Source organism: Myotis brandtii, unplaced genomic scaffold, assembly GCF_000412655.1.
Source record: "Myotis brandtii unplaced genomic scaffold, ASM41265v1 scaffold1093, whole genome shotgun sequence".
NCBI classification, from domain to species: Eukaryota; Metazoa; Chordata; class Mammalia; order Chiroptera; family Vespertilionidae; genus Myotis; species Myotis brandtii.
The window spans coordinates 435,823-440,207 of NW_005353721.1; positions in this window are offsets into that span (position 1 = coordinate 435,823).

Genomic DNA, 4,385 nt, shown 5'->3' on the forward strand with positions numbered 1-4,385 from the left:
TAAAAGTTGTTTTGTTTTTACAGAATTATATAGGAGTTAAACTCTCTAAGAGTTAGTTTTTACTTTTATCTTGGATTTTTAAAACAGCAAATTGAGGCAGGTTGCAACATTTTATAACACATAATAAAATTTTAAATAAAGAATTAGGAATAAGGAAAAAATACAGATATTAACATGAAATTAATCCAAGATGAAGGTTAGTATATTACCATAAACTTTAGTATTGTTTCTAAAGTAAGCTATATTTGGCTCTTTTTAATATCACACAACACCTGAGTAGACATGGGCAGTTATGGGGGAGGGGAGTCAAGGATTACTGCACATTTTCACTTGGATGGTTAATGTGTTGATTAGAATGCTCTTAACCAACACAAGAGATTCACTGGAGCCTTGATTAATTTTCTTTATAAATCCCAACTCAAGAAAAGTACGAGCAAGCAATTATGGTAGCTAAAGCCCCCTCTGCTGCAACTGCTGGGAACTCAGCTAAGTGACTGTCACACACACCAGGCTTGTGGCCTGAGATCCAATTCAGGTCTCAATAAAAAGTCAAGGGCATTATGAAAAACTAGAGGCCCAGTGCATGAAATTTGTGCACTGGTTGGGTCCCTAGCAGCTGCCAGCTGCTTGCCAGGTACTCCCTCCCTTCCCCTGGCTGCCTGCCAGAGCCAGGGCCTCCTTCCCTTCCCCTGGCCGGCCCGCCCCCTGGTCAAACTCCTGGAAGAACTCCAGTAGAGGGAACAATTTGCATACTATGCTTTTACTATATAGGACAGTGATGGCGAACCTTTTGAGCTCAGTGTGTCAGCATTTTGAAAACCCTAACTTAACTCTGGTGCCGTGTCACATATAGAAATTTTTTGATATTTGCAACCATAGTAAAACAAAGATTTATATTTTTGATATTTATTTTATATATTTAAATGCCATTTAACAAAGAAAAATCAACCAAAAAATGAGTTCGCGTGTCACCTCTGACACGCGTGTCATAGGTTCGCCATCACTGATATAGGATGAGCAAAGAAACTGAAAAACATCATTCCAAAGAAGATCTAGAAATGGCAACAAGCACTTGAAAAGAAGTTCGACCATGATTAGTTATGTGGGTTAAGGACATGCAAATTAAAACCATAAGGAGATACTACTTTACATCTGGTAGGATGGCTAGAATTAAAAAAAAAGAAAAGGAAGGGAGGGAGGGTGGGAGGGAGAGGGAGGAAGGAAGGGAAATAAGTGTTGGCAAGGATGAGAAAAGATTAGAACCCTCATACATTGCTGTGAGAATGTAAAATGTACAATGTCAATGCAAAATGCAGTGCAGTCACTGCAGAAAACATTTGGCAGTTGCTCAACGAATTAAACAAAAAATTATCATATGACCCAACAATTCCACTCCTGGGTATATACCCCCAAAATTAAAAACAAGCATTCAAACAAATACTTGTAAGTGAACATTTCATAGCAGCACTGTACACAATAGCCAAAAAGTAGAAACAACCTAAATGTTTATCAACTGAAGGATGGATAAACAAACAGTGGTATATCCATGCAATGGAATATTATTCAGCCATAAAAAGGAAGGAAGTACGAACGCTACAACATGGAAGAACCTTGAAAACCTTCTACTGAGTTAAAGAAGCCATACATAAAATGTCACATATTCCATGATTCCATTTACATTAAACCTCCAGAATAAGCAAATCCATAGAGATAGAAAGTTATTAGTGTTTTCGGGGGCTGGGGAGAGGGGGAAATGAGGAGTGATTACTTAATGGGTATGAGTTTTCCTTTTGAAGCGAATCATTTGTCTTGGGACAGATAGAAGTGCTGGTTGCACACAATTGTGCATGTACTCAATACCATTGAATTTTGCACTTTAAAATGGCTAATGATTAATTTTATGTTACGTGAGCTTTGCCTCAATAAAAAAAAATCAGGTACTTTCAGGATCATTTTGTGAAAGTTAAATTTGAGAACACTGGGGCTTTTTAGAAGACTCTGTTTGGAGAGGAAGTGGGAATAATAAACAGTTTAGGACACTCGAGTTTGACATTTGATGTGTCCATGGGGCTTCCAGGTGAAGGTGCTAGAAGTCAATTGGGATCGCCAGTCTAGAGGGGGGGAGAGAAGTCTGGCCTGGAGCGCTAGCTTTGAAGGCCATCAGCCTGGAGGAAGACGCTTAATCTCCACGTGTGTGTTCTCCTCAGAACCCCTAGCACAATGGAATGGAATATCGACCCCAATGGAAAAAAATCACCCCGTGGGCCCTGGATGGTTCTTCCTTGAAAAGTTTACTCATTCGTGTGGGCTTCATAGTCATTCAGTGTTTTTAATGAAGGTAAACGTTCGCCTTGCAGAATCGCCTTTGCTCTGATGTGGTTGGGTTTCTCTGGCATCCCAGAATAGTAACAAATGTGACCTATGTTTGTCACATTACTGAAAAAACCAACCACAGGTTTTTTTACTCAGTGAGGTGTGGAGGGCGCCCTCTGGTCTTTCCCAGAATTAGATCCCAGGTGTTTGTGGTGGGCTAATTGGAGAGCCCCCTGATGTGTCACAGAGAAAATGAGATGCTGTGGCTGACAGCCAGCGCACACTTTTCTCCAAGTATTTTCTAATGTTTTCTAAAATTGGAACAAATTTCAGGCCACTAGTAATGTTTAAGATGGCAATTTAAAGAGAATATATGGTATACTTGATAACTGCTTAATTTGGATAAGAGGTATATTGCATTATTTTCTCCATGTGTTATATGTTGAAAATAATTATATCATTTCTTAACACTTTTTAACATTATAGTGATTTAGATTTCACACAAATTTATTAAGCCTAAGTTTTGTTAGCCACTAAGCTAGGAAGCTTCACACAGAACTAGTGCCTGCATGATGGACCAGTTTGGTGGCATTTCCTTTTCCAAATAAATACCCTAAGCCTTAGGTTACAATAAATAATGAGTTGGAGTAGGAAGGCAGGTCAATAAGAAGTGAAAATGCAAGTTGACATGGATAACATTTGAAATAGAAGTCATCCCTACCACAAATGGATCAACCTAACTTTGCTAAATATCCCAGAACAACCTGTTGAGGGGTTCAATCACACAGCTACATTTCCATGTAGAGAGGAGTTGTTTTGCCCATGTACCAGTAGAACTTCCCAGAGCGGGCTGCTCTCTGCCTGTCCACTCGCAGCCGTGTGTCCGCAGGGCAGTCTTATCTGTTGGAGTCTGGTTCTGAGGCAGACCGGCCTATACCTGCTGCACGTGGCCTTCCGGACATTGCTTTTGACTTGGCAGGAGAAAGCTACGTACCATGGGCCATGGTGGCCATAGGCCTGAGCAGGCCAGCCCTCCTTATGGTCTGTATGATGTACAGATTTTTTTTCACTTAGATAAACATATTAGAATTTCCCTTTATGATCTGTGCTTTTTGTTTCTTGTTAAGGAAACTTCTCTACCCTCAAAGCATACATATATTTTATACTTTATTTTAAACTGGTAAAAATTTGTTTTTTTACATTCAGCTCGTTTAACAAGCTTTGATTTCTATTTGGTGATGGTGTGAATTAGGGACGTCATTTAATTTTCCCCACATGAATAACCAGTTGTCCAGCAGCATTGATCAGAACCCATCTTTTCTCCGTTCATTTTTCATGCCTCTGTCATCTGTGGAGTCATCAAAAGTCTAAAGAAAATAAAACTTTCTACTCTCTTCCACTGGTCTTCTTTTTTAATCCTGGTGTAAATATTGCATTGTCTGAATAACTATAGTATTGTTACAAATATTGACATTTGGTAAGATAAACCCCATCTCATTCTTCTTCAATTTTTTCTTGGGTATTCTAGGCCTTTTACTTTTCTATTTAAATTTTAAAACAACTTGTTAAGTTCCTAGAAAATTCTACTGGGCTTTTGATGAGAATGGTATTGCATCTGTGACTTGCTTTGTGGGAGAATTGACATCTTTAGAAATACTAAATCTTATCCAAGGACAAAGAATGTTTCACCATTTTTTTCTTTTTAAAAATAACTTTCTTCTTAAAAACTGCACACACACCTATTATTTATTCCTAGGTACCTTAGAGACTTTGTTCCCATTGTGAATAAAATCTTTTCTAAATATTATATTTTAGAATTGTATGTTGTAGCTGTCTAGAACCCCACTGATTTTTCTATATTCACCTTGTACCCAGCAATGTTGCTGAAGTCTGTTATGTTTGTGGATGCTATAAGATTGTCATCAATGCTCTCCAGTTCCTAGTTTCTTGGGATATATTCCTAGAAGTGGGATCAATGGGTCAAATGGGAGTTTCATTTTTAGTTTTTTGAGGAAAATCCATACTGTTCTCCACAGTGGCTGCACCAGTCTGCATTCCCACCAGCAGTGCAC